This window comes from Lissotriton vulgaris, chromosome 2_1 (genome assembly GCF_964263255.1).
Source record: "Lissotriton vulgaris chromosome 2_1, aLisVul1.2, whole genome shotgun sequence".
Taxonomy (NCBI): domain Eukaryota; kingdom Metazoa; phylum Chordata; class Amphibia; order Caudata; family Salamandridae; genus Lissotriton; species Lissotriton vulgaris.
Genome location: NC_141687.1, coordinates 891,448,619 through 891,462,000, shown reverse-complemented (window position 1 = coordinate 891,462,000; position 13,382 = coordinate 891,448,619).

The window sequence follows — 13,382 nt, the reverse complement described above, 5'->3', positions numbered from 1 at the left end:
GGAGTAACGGGGAGGGAGGTTAGTTTAAGGGTTTACCAAGTGTGTTCACTGCATGTGTGTGTCCCCCACCATCTCCTACACCTACCCCGGTCCCTCACGCCATATCACTTTGCCCTATTATAGGCACTAAGTTGCCTCACCACTGTTGTGTGTTGCTTCTGTGTCTCTTTGTGTTCGCTGACACCAAGCTTCTCCCTTCTATTTAGATCACCCTTCTTTTTCCCTTTATATATACACCGCGCCCCTACGGGCTCCTTTGTAACAGTGAAGGGTTCTGTCCTGCCAGACCAGTGCAAGGACAGGGTTTATTTACCACTTCTTTTCTATGTTGCTTCTCTCCCTTGCGAGCCTCCGGGGACACCCTCCCCTCCCAACGGAAGAACGCCCAAGGACCGAAAGAAAGACGACCCAGACACCATCCGGGAGAGAAGACGTTTACAACCCTTCCATATTGACTTTTTCTTTTGGTGCTGTAACCTCAAATAAAATAACATCATTGAGCCCATAATCTGGCCTCCTCACTTCTTCTTCCACCCATCCCTCTCACAATGCTCTTTACCATCTTTCACCTGAATAAGAAGAGCACCTAAAACCCTATCACTGGCATCACATACAATTTTAGTGTCAGACATTGGATCAAAAGATTGTAGTGAAGGAGCATTGTTAAGCTCCTGTTTGACATTTCTAAATTCTTCACAACATTCTTGACCCCACACAAAATCTGTTTTCTTCTTTAACAAGATTCTCAAATTAAATGTTTTGCTGGCAAAGTCTTTGATAAAGCGAGAATAATATTCCCCTGTCCCCAGAAAAGAAGAAAGTTCCTCTTTGTTCTTGGGCTCATGCATTGCTTGAATTATGTCAATCAGATCTTTCTTTTGTCTAATTCCAGTTGAAGTAACATTGAAACCTAAATATTAGACCTCACTAACACCAAACTTACATTTTCCCGCCTTCAGTGTCAGACCAGCTAGCTGAAGCTTGGATAATACTTTGAAAACACGCTGGTTGTGTTCCTCAACATTGGAACCAAAAACAATAATGTCATCTTGACACGGGGTTGACCTTTCAGACTGTTGCACATGATTCTCTGAAAAACTGCTGCTACTGAAACCAAACCGAACGGCATTCTTTTGAGGCAAAAATTGCTGAATGGTGTTGTAAAAGCATTCAGATCCTATGAGCATTCAGCCAATCCCACCTGATGATAAGCTGACATTAAGTCTAATGTGCTAAAAACTTTTACCCCTGAGAAAGTTGAAATCATTTCTTCAATGTTGGGTAGAGGAAACTTGTCAACTACCAACTCTCAGTTCAGCGCTCTAAGGTCCACACAAAGACGAATGTCGCCATTAAGTTTTCGAGCAACGGCGTTGGGGGCCAACCATTCAGCTGCTTCGACTTCTTCAATGACCCCACATTCCGTTAGGTTTTTGAGTTCACTCTCCACTACCGAAAGTAGGCGTAAAGGTATTTTTATCACTTTGGGCACAACTGTAATTGCATCAGCTTTCAACTTGATCCAGTGTTTGTAGCCAGTCAACTTTCCCAGCGTACTTTGAAACAGTTTATTAAATGTGTGCACAAATTTATTACTAGCACAATTAATTTAATCAATTTGAACTTGTGGAGTTATATTAGGATGTAAACTGACGCTAGATATTTCTGGTGACTCCAGCCTAAGGGATCATCATCATGATAAGAGACATAGACCTTCCCACACGTGCTTTTACTACCCACATTTATGCATGCCTCAAAATAGCCAAGCATGTCAATTTTAGAACCCCCATAACCTCCCGGTTGAACGTCCATTTTAGAGAGCACCTTTTCACTACAAAGCATATTTGAAAATGTATGTTCAGAGATGATGGTAATGCGTGAACAAGAGTCAAATTTCATAACAACTTCTTTACCATCAATGCATACCACTTCAGACGGGAATAATTTATTGGACTCCTGAATTTGCAAAACAATTTCCTGACAAGCCTCTTTGTTTCTTCCCTTAAACTGTTTCTTTGACCTGTTCCTGCAACATTTACTAAAATTACTTTTTACGCCCATGAATTGCACACCTGGGACAAAGCAGAACAAAATCTATCATTAGCTTTGTGACCATCGTACCCACACCTGAAACAACTCACTTTGATATTTTGCTCAAACCTCCTCACACTCTTTGTCTCAACATTCTGCTTTATCTCAGGGGGCACTCTGTGTCTTGACCGCATTAACCTCAGAAGATTTTTCTTTCTCTGAGGAGGTAGAATTTCTCTCAGATCTCAACTCACCCACACATTTCAACATTTGTTCCACTTGTTTCGCAACAATGATCACTTCCTCCAAAGGAGGTTCAGCATTCATCCATAATTCTTCCCTGATCTTATCACTGTTGCAGCCTAACAGAAATTGATCTCTTATTCTTTCTACAACCACACCCCCAAATTTACATTAAGACGCCAATTTCCTCAACAGCGTTACAAACTCTTTGTTGTACTTGGCCCTTTTTGCAGGGTCATCACTGAACTTTTTGCCTTCCTCCTATATTTTTTCTGACCTGTTGTTGGCTATTTTATGACTCTGGGCACTTTACCACTGCTGATCAGTGCTAAAGGGCGTATGCTCTCCCTATTGTAAATGAATGTATTAAATAGAGATTCCATGATTGACTATTTGGTTTACTTGTCAGACCCTAGTACAGTGCACTGAGTGTGCCCAGGGCGTGTAAATCCAAATGCTGCTAGTGGGCTTGCAGCACTGGTTGTGCCACCCACAGAAGCGGCCTTGTAAAACGTGCCTAAGGTCTGCCATTGCAGAGCTGGCGTGCAGTCTGGTACTGTCATACTGACTGGGCAAGTGCACTCACTTGCCAGTCCCTAAACCTTCCCTTGTCTTCATATTAGTCCCCCTATGGTAGGCCCAGGGGCAGGGTGCATTGTAAGTATAAGGTAGGAGAAGCCCTGATGTGTGTGGCATGTCCTAATAGTGAATTACAGCCATTTTCGTTTTTCACTATTGCAAGGCTACCTGTTCTCCATAGGCCAGAATGGGGTATTAGATTATTACATTTTATAATCCTAACTGACTCAGAAAACATGGTAGAAATTCGAGTTTAGTCTGCCTGGAATCAGAATGATAAAATACATATTTTAGTAAAGTGGGTTTTAACATTCTGTGTTTGCAAATACCACTTTTAGAAAGTAGGTATTTGCTTGCCTAATCATTTGAGCCTGCCTCTGTGAGGTTGTGTATTCCTTCGTCTGGTTTTGTGAGTGACAGGGCTGGGGGATTCCAAGACAGCCCAGTGGTGGACAGGGAGATCTTCATCTAGATGGAAGGAAGGATTTGCACCTGGGACCGGAATAGGGCTGGGCCTTCCCTCTACAATGCTGGCTCCACCTCCTGTGGTGCGTCTGATGTCTCTGCCCTGCTCACTGAAAGAAGAGAAGGAAGACTGTCAACAAAGTGCTCCAGGACTGTACTTGCCTTCCACTATGCTGGCTCCACCTTCTGTGGGGCGTCTGATGTGCCTGCCCTGCGAAAGGAAAGGAGAAGTCTGGTAAACAGAGTGCTTCTGAACTGTCCTGAGCTGGGCACAGGCCCCTCTCCCCTCAGAGAACAAAGGATTTTGAGGAATAAGTATTGGGGCCCTGATCCCATGAAATTAGATCACTTTTGGACTTACAAGACAAAACCTCTGCTGAGGAGAGGAACCTGAGGAAACTGAGGAGAGACTATTCCCAAGCTGAAGTGCTGCTTGAGGGATTGGCCTGCAGTGGTTGCCTGACTGCCAAAGAGAGGAGAAAGAATGTTGTGGACTTTACTTTCAACTTGTGCAAAGATGTTCAAGGGCTTGGAAGAGAGCTTTCCCCCTGACCAAAGTCCCAGGACCAGTGGACTTCACCAGCCTTTGTGAATTGCTGCTGGAAACACTGTTTCAGTGGCTACAGAGGCAGGGAGCTGTGACTGACTCTCACTACTGGCCCGGTGTTCTGTAGGCACCGCACCAAGCAACGTCCGCCTCGAACAATGCAAGCTCTGAGCTCACCGACTCTGTCCTGACGCCTACACCGCGACTGATGGACACTGCGACGTGCAACACCTCGCTACACCGACTCATACTGGTCTGACCGACGCGGTCACTGCTGCTGACCCCGAGTCCTGTGAACGCACCGGATTTGGGCACCACCTCGCACGCTTTGCGACGCACCGCCCAACTCGCACCGCTGTCCAGATTGATCGACGCCAGCTCCCGAACTCTGGCTTTGTCGCAGCACCGCAAGCTGCAAGCACCGCATCGAAGCACCGTCTCGCCCTGCAACGCACACCTTGGATCCACCGACTCTGTCAAGGGGCCACTGCCTGCACCCCAATGAGGGACAACGGGTCCTGCAACGCTTTCTTTTCTGCACCGCAACGAACACCAGACCCGGCTCGCACATCCGTGCCGGCCGCCTCAAGTAAAAGGTACTGTGACTGAGTCTGTCGACATTTGAGTGGGCCCGTACCGACGTGATCCGCTGGATCTGTTAGACTCTGTGTTATTTCAAGAACGCTGTAGCCAGACCAGGCTACCGACTCGCATAGAACCTTGATTTAAGCCGTTTCAGCCAGAACTCTTGAATTCTAATAGTACTGTGGATTATTTGTGTCGTTATTGGTCTTGTGGTAACTCAATATAAAATATACTTATTTTTGATATAAAAACCTTGTGTGGTGTCCATTTGTAGTCTTGTCACTGGGTTACTGTGTGTGGTCACAAATGCTTAACTTACAACACCTCTGAGATAAAGCCTTGCTGCTCGTGCCAAGCTACCAAGGGGGTGAGCAGGGGTTATTTTAGGGGTGTAATCCCCTTATCCTAACTAGAGGAGAGGGTCCCTATTTGTCACAAGTACCTACCTGTGCCAACTAGAGACCCCCAATTCTAACACTCTTCAACAGATTCATTCTGTCCCTGGGACCTCAACCCAAAATCATATCTTTCCAGAATTGTACTAACGTGGGGCAAATAATGTCCATCCAATTTGGCAATGGAAATCTCATACTCATTCAAGTCACGAGCTTCAACATGTGGAAGGTCTGGTAAATTTTCAAGTACATCCTGTCCATCAGCTCCCAAACAGTGTAGCAAAAAAGCATTTTTACGTTCTGCACTAAGATTAGTGCCTCACACCCGTGCATAATTTGCAAATACTTTTTTCCACTTTGTCCATTCAATCAGTGGTCCGCCTGGAGAGGGTAAAAAAAACTGAGGTGAGGTTACATTTGCATTGTGCAAATACAATTTCCAAATTGCAGAAATTCAACAACCTAATGCATACAATCTACTATTGATGAGTTAAAAGATGAGAAAAAAAGTAGAAGTTCCAAAATAAAATTTTAAAGAAAATTATATCAAAAATAGAAATAAAGAAATGGAATCAGAATTCAAAACACCAAGTATCGTCCTGTGAAAAAAAACCAAAAAATAGTAAAATTAAGTCATCAAAACTTTCCTTTTTTTTTCCTTTACAGGGTTTCCTTAGATACCAAGGTAGAAATGACTCCACTCACAGCATGAGATTAATACGACGTAGCAGAGATGTCGCTCAGAAGACAGACCAAGTCAGATTTGACCAAGAATGATGAATCTGTCAATCAAGCACAATAGTATAGAAATACATTCTCCAGAGAAATAAAAAACAAAACTGTTGTGAATCTGCTGATGATTAACTGAAGTTAGTTAAACAACGTCCTCTTCCTGAGACGATATCTTGCGCATGGAGCCAGTAAACAGCAAGGCATGATCGCTCCTCACCTGTCACTCCGCGTAACCACCATGGAGCCTTCAGAAGCAGCAACCGCAGAGACTGACGCCCAAAACTGCCACAGTAAAATAAAACCAGAGGACATGCTTTGATGTAGCATCAACAGGAACCATGCAGCAACGGTCCGTATGAAGAACAGAGAACGTCCGCTCTGTGTTCCAGCTTGTCTCAAACAGCCGATGTGACGGGAAAAGTCGAGAATCTTGTTGCTTTGTCAAGGTGCCTGCAGACTCCAGATCCCATCCAATCATCGCCAAAATTCTGATATCTGCTTCAATAAAGGTACCGGGGACAGCTTGAGGTAAGAGACTTTTTTATTAGCACCTTCACCGACAACAACCATAACTGACACCCTCAAACAGCCAGAGTTCTAAACCTGACATAGAGATGCTGAGGTTATTCCATTCTGAGGGGGAGAGGAGGTGACAAACAGTGCCACTCTGTCACAGTGTCCTACTTCACTTGCGTAACAGGAATGGTATGAATGATTCAATGCCCCTGTCTGGGGAGTCTCAAGAGGAGAAATAAAGATCCACCATCTGATTGTGATCTTGTGAGGAACAGAATTACCATTAGATTGATTCGGCATAAAAAAGGTGGAGGTCCAGTTGAAATAGAATGATATGCCTCTAGTTAAAGCTGATAATCTAGTCTCAACATAAGGAATCAGGCACCATAGCGCACAAGCAGCCTCTCACCTCAATAGGAGAGAAAGATTCACCATCCGGTTGTAGTCTTGTTAGGAACAGAATTCCCATCAGTTAGGTTCTGTAATGGGGGGGAATTAGTGTAAATTAGATCACCGTTAAAGTAGTGTGGAGAAAATGAGCGCAGCAGCTTGAGGCTGCCTCTCACCTTAACTGTGGCTTTGGAAGTCCATTCAAATGCGAGGCAGTAAAAATAAAAACACGAGGAAAAGCTCTGGGAGTTAGAAGTCCTTACAGTAAGTCTCGCAGGACAGCGCATGCGTGCTGGCTCAGGCGAGACCTAAAAAGACAGTGGAAATGACTCACCACCATGCATACACATAAAATAAAGATCGATTAGATATTTCCTGCATTTGGGAAACTTTGTGTATTTCAAACAATTCTTTTTAAGACTTAGAATTGAGAATAACAATTTAATCTACATAAATCTGATTGGTTCATTTATTTAATTATTAGGATTGTGCTACAATACTGAAATTCTTAGTATGAATGAATTTCTATTGTGTAACTGTTGTGCATTTCACTTCAAATGATTTGTATATCTTGTGCCTTTCTTGTGCTGTTGCGCGAGTATTGTTTATATTTAATTTGTATGTTCGATTCTTCAAGCGTTTCCTCTTGGCAACCTGCACTCTTGCCTTTGCTGGCTGAGGAGAAGCATTGAAGAATGATGTGCTTCCTTGGTGTTCGACTTTCGAATAAACCTACAAAATTACTTCGGATTTGTGTATTTATTACTCAACAAATATGGCGACCAGTTATTGTTGAGACACCACCAAAGAACCCACGTATTTCATGCTAAAATGGCACTTTTCGGAATTTTGAAGAATTAGAATTTTATTTCTTCACTACACAAGGACCTGCTACACATCGACTTCGCCGGAGAATTAACTGTTTGTACCTCTGGATTATCGTCGGCGCAGCAGGCATTTATATGTCTGAATCTCGCCTTTTGCATTCGTTGGTTGGAAGCGTCCTTTGAATTGGATGCCATCACGAGGGATGATCCTGTGACGGGCTGTGAGCGCGCACCATCTCTTCCACATCAGACTTCCAGCTTCCAGTGTCGTCATACGGAGCCAATCATCAGCGTATATACACGATGCACTATAGTGACACGCTTTGTTACGTTATATGGCGCCATCTTGGATTGGAATTCTGCCAGCAAGTTGTATTCAATGCCGGAGTACGTGCATTACGAGGTCATGTATGGTCAATTACGTGAAGGCATTTTGGATTTACTTTGATCGGGTCCTTGTTTATCGTTTTTCACGAATTTTACGATACGCATCCTTTCTGGTACTGTATTCGCATTACTTATTATTACTGCCTTTTGTGAACACCATTATTTGGTACTAGTTTTGGGCCAGGTTATTATATAAGAATTGAGCAAAAGTGCACATTTTATTTTTCCACAGAGTGCACATTCTCTTTCACCTACACCATGGCTACAAAGAAGTTTACACTACAACCGCCTCAAGCTTTCTGGCCTGCAAAGGACAGCCTATGTATGAATTGAATTGAATTGAATGGAAATCCTATTTTTTTTATCTTCATTAAGGCCATAGATGAGAAAAATAAGACATCAGCTAAAAGAAAGTAAACTATATATTTACATTCTGTTGGGGGGCTTAAGGCTTTCAAAGAGATGCAGAAAGGGGTTGTGAGTGGTGATACTAATGTGTTTAATAATACTTAAAGATTTTGATAACCATTTCGCACCTAAAGTTTGCATAGGCATTGTAAGGTACACATTTTTTCATAGAAAACAAGAGTTAAATGAGTTAATTGATGAGTATCTTTCTGCCCTTAGACGACTTGCCTCAATTTATTAGGGACCAGGTGGTCATGCAAACCAAGGATCTTGCTATTCAAGATCGCTAATGGATTAATGGTGATGCAGAATTGAAGGACATATTAGCTATTGTAAGAAAGAAGGAGCTATCAGGCCGCCCACAAACATTCTTAAGGGTGATTCTAAAACTGAATATGAAAATATCGTTAGTAAGATTAAGAATAGGACTACAGATAAGACCAGGAAGGTTAGTCCTAAAAGATAAGTTGCGGTCAATAAAAGAGGTAATTTTAGATGCTATCGCTGTGACAGTAGTTCCCACTTAGCTTCTAGCAAAATTTGTCCTGCCTTGAAACAAAAATGTTCCAATTATAATATCGTGGGACATTTTGCTAAAGTGTGCAATAGGAGGAAGAATGTCAAAGTAAAATGTGTTGATGAAGATTTATCCAATTTTAGTGATGAAGAGCAGCTGATCAAAACATTATCTTCTCACAGTATCACATGTAGGAAAGATTCTAATGATTATGACTCCAGGGAATTATTTTTGTTAAATAATATTGACAAGAAAATAGATAATAAAAAGAAGCCCTTATGCTGTTTATCTTTAGGTGGAGTCAATGTATTGATGTATGCAGATTCAGGATCACCCTGCACCATAGTCGATGAAGAAACATGGTTGAACACATTTGCAAATAAGTTAGGGCAAGAACTATTCCCAGCTGACATTCACACAGAAGGTTTCTCAGGTGAAAAAATTGAGATGGTTGGTTTCCATTCCTTGTTGTTTATATTTCAAGGAAGAGAGTCCTTCGGGAAACTATATGTGGCTAAAAAAGGTCCTGCGGTCTTAGACTGGAAGGATCAAGGTAATTTAGGTATAATTCTCAACCCAAATAGTGCTGATCCTGTCATGTTATTGGATGACAATACAAATCTAATTTTAAATACATTTCCTAAACTGTTTTAAAAAGAACTAGGCAAAATTAATGATTTTGAACACTGTATCATATTGAAACCTGATGCTTGTCCCAAAGTTTCATAAAGTCAGACACATACCTATTCTACTCAGAAAAGAGGTGGAATTAGAACTTGAGAAGTTAGTCAAAGCAGATTCAATTGAATCTATTGAATCTTCACAGTGGATTTCTCCAATAGTTGTCGCTTGATGTAGTAATGGGAAATTGAGGCTCTGCATTGATTTGCGCCATTTAAATAACAAAATAGTGGTGGATAGATTTCCATTACCTAACATTTCAGAAATGTTAACCCTAAAAAAAGATGCTAATTGGTTCTCCACCATTGACTTGTCTGCCGCATAGGATCAGAGTCCCCTATCTGTAGAAAGCAAATCCCTCACTGCATTTATAACCCCATCAGGTTGTATTCAGTACAAGCGTTTACCTTCTGGCCTTGCTTCAGCCGCAGCTACCTTTCAAAGATTAATGCAGCAACTTTTTGGAAAACATGATAACTAGACCCCCCAGGATATTGCGGCATAGATTTGAAAATTTAGCGGCACAAAAATTGAAATTTAGCAGCATTATTGCGGCACTTAATTTTACTCCTATCCATTCCTTTTCAGCCATAAATCAATGGCTCTGTTTTAGCAGAGTATTCCACTTTGAAATAGGCATGTTTAAAGTGTCTGAGAGTGTTTGTTTGCCATATTCTCCTTTTTGGTATATTTTTGAGCATAGGTTTAGCCAAGCACAATCAATAGCAGAGGATTGCTGGTCATCTCGCTGCATCTGTACGACTGAGTCCTGCCCCCCCCCCCCCCAAAGAGCTTTTGTCAAGGTCCTGGACCCTTGACTGGAGTCAGAGTATTCTTCTCCCGGCTGATCTGAGGGTTTCACCAGAACCGAGGCAGATTGATGCAGAGCCATGCATCACAGCACAGCGCTGCTCCTCATTGGCACCTTTACCGTATCTCAGTGCTCCTCAGCTCCTGATCTGCAACTGCAGCAGGTTCAATGCACCGTAAAATAGTGAAAGACTCTATCTCAGCTGGCATCACCAAGTATGATAGGGAGTGAACACTAGTGGCCATCCTAGTGATAGTAGGAGGGCCTTGTGGAGATGGAAACAAATTGAGTTAAATAAAGCTCTTATACACTGGTAAGGAGAAGTAGCCCAATCATAATACAGATTACGATTAAAAGAGACAATCAGCAGTAAAGGGACCACGCCCATGTTGTGCCAAGTGCACTTGCGTGTTAAGAAACACTAAGAGTGGCCCTGCATAAGCGAGCTGCTGGCTAATAAGTCCTAGTGGATATAAGTCACTTCATAGAGATGTGTGGTAATGTTTCAAATGCCAACTGTAATGTATTGCGGGACACCGGCAGAATGCCTGTGAACATGAACAGGACAAAATATGAGAGGGCAGACTACATACAGTTATTCAAAGCTGAAAAAAAGACTCACCAACAAGATCGCCACTCTTGAAGGGAACTATAATGACATACGGCACATCAGTGGGGTTAAACTGTCTATAATGTCTGACATATGTAGAAATATCCCAGATGCCTATTATTCGTAATAACTGTGCCGGAAAAAAGCCTATGAACATGTAGAAAGCATGAGAGCAGACTGATTTAAGGCAATGGAGATAGACACTGTATGACAGGAAACACGAAGGAAAACTAATTAAAATTATATAAAGTAGTAAAGGAGGTCAACGGGTCAACAACATCATACATTATTCTGAGAGAGATAATTGCTATGAAAACTCGCCAATCCTTCAATAATTCCGTACCGAAAGATTCAAATGTCCAAAACGCAACCACAATTGCAAGTACACCTGCAGAAAAGTGAAAAAATGAAAAATCCCAAATATTACTTAACTAAACATAATTAAGGTCCGTACTTTGCTTACTAGAAATGTTGGGGCCATAAACTTTCCAGTTCGTAACAGAGGCAGAAGCACTCCACCGGGCAACAACACGCCCTCTGCCAAAAGGAAGGGAGTATCTTCATCTCAGTGCACACAACAACCTTTCGGTGCTGTAAATCACTGCCCTACTAAACACAAATGATTTCTGTAAACACTGGCACAATGAAAACGGACACAAGGCAAGAAGCAAAAAAAAAAACCTTCCTAGAAAAACGCCACTTTCTCATCTCGGGATATAATGAAAGCAGCATCCAACTAGTCTTTAAAAGGACAGGAGGGGCCCCATACTGTGCCGCAATGCCACGTGCCATTTAAGAACAGTTAAACATAACAGCATGTAAATCCTTCCTGCTTCCGGTGACTCCCGTGTGTCTTCCTTTCACAGCGCTCTGTCTCTGATGTGACCTGGAGGCTCTCTGTCTGAGAGATGTTAACAATTGACGCCGATTAAGACTAATCAGACACCCGAGGAGCTTGCAACACCTGATTTCGCGGGCACTTTTGTAAAAAAGCGCAGCCTTTTTACAAAAGTGCTGATTTCGCGATTATTTTGCAAATCGCGAAATCCTGGAGGGTCTGGATAAGGTACGGTGCTTTCAAGATGACATTTTAATTTTTTGGTAAAGAAAAAGAAGAACATGATATTGTGTTGAAAGACGTTTTAGGTGTATTAGAACAAACATTTTGACTGTTGAGCATATTAAATGCAAGTTTTGTGTAAAGTCCATCACTTACTTGGGTCATGTCATTAGTGGTGCAGGAGTGTCCACTAAACCTGCATTAGTAGATTCTATTATTAATGATCCTCACCCTAAAAATAAGGATGAGGTACGATCTTTTGTTGGTTTGGTGGAGTTTTACTCCAAATTTGTACAACAATTCTCTAGTAGAATTTTCAATATAAGGCAACTCCTCAAGGACAGAAACAGATTCAATTGGAGTGTAGACTGTAATAAAGAATTTGGTGATATTAAGAAGCTATTGCTGATGTACCGGCTTTAAGTAGTTTTGAGCCAGACCTCAATAATTGTATCACTGTAGATGCTAGTAACAAAGGTTTAGGTGGAGTACTTTCTCAAATTAATCAAGTAGGGAAAGAATGTATTATCGCTTACACTTCACGTGCTTTGTCACTCACTGAAGAAAGATTTTCAGTGTTTGAGAAGGAAACTTTAGCATGCATATGGGCCCTTGAGCACTTCAGGGCATTTGTATGGGGAAAATCTGGCACTGTACAAAGTGACCACAAACCTTTAGCGAGACTACTGACTCCAGAAGGGTTGTTTAATTGCATCTCCTAGAATTGCCAGAATGTCCTTAAGATTACAGGATTACATCTTTAAAATTGTTTATTTTTCAGGAAAAGAAAACGTAGTGACAGATTTTTTGTCACGCATGCCTACAGAGTTACAAGGCAGCTCTAACCATGAATGGGAAAATGTCCAAGTAGCGTTGGTCCATGATCAAGGGTTATCTGTTGTAAAAAAAAATGAATGGATTAAAGTATACAATGACCACAGAATTTTACAACAATTAATCACATTTACTACTAATGGGTGGCCCCCTAAAACAGTATTTCAGAAGAGGTTAAACAATTTTGGGAAATTCGTGATGAATTATCAGTACTTCATGGTAATGTCATGCGAGGCGGAAAAATTATACCTCCCTTGCAGCTCAGATTGACTATAATCAAAATGTGTCACAAAGTTCATGGTGGCATAGTTAAAACAAAACAAAGAATAAAACAATGATATTGGTGGCCAGGTATGGATTTATCCTTTGAGAGAATTGTGAGAAACTGTGTATGTTGAGACTACCATGGCACACTGTTGCCATTGACATTATGGGGCCCATTGGCTCTCAAAACAAGTATATATTGTCACTTATTGATATTTTCTCGAGATGGCCAGTACTTAAAATTGTTGAAAAGGTGAATCCTGAAGTAGTCATAAGGGTTTTAGGCAGTGTCTTTGTAGGTGAAGGACTTCCTGCACTGCTCATAAGCGATAATGGAGTCCAGTTTACCTCTAAAATTGCTAAGGTTTATTTTGAGATAGTAGGCATAAAACATTGCACTACTTCGCTATATAATCCAAGCGGAAATGAAATGATTGAACGTTTTAATAGGGTTCTTAAAAATGCTATACAGTCATCTAATATTAATAAATGTGATTGGG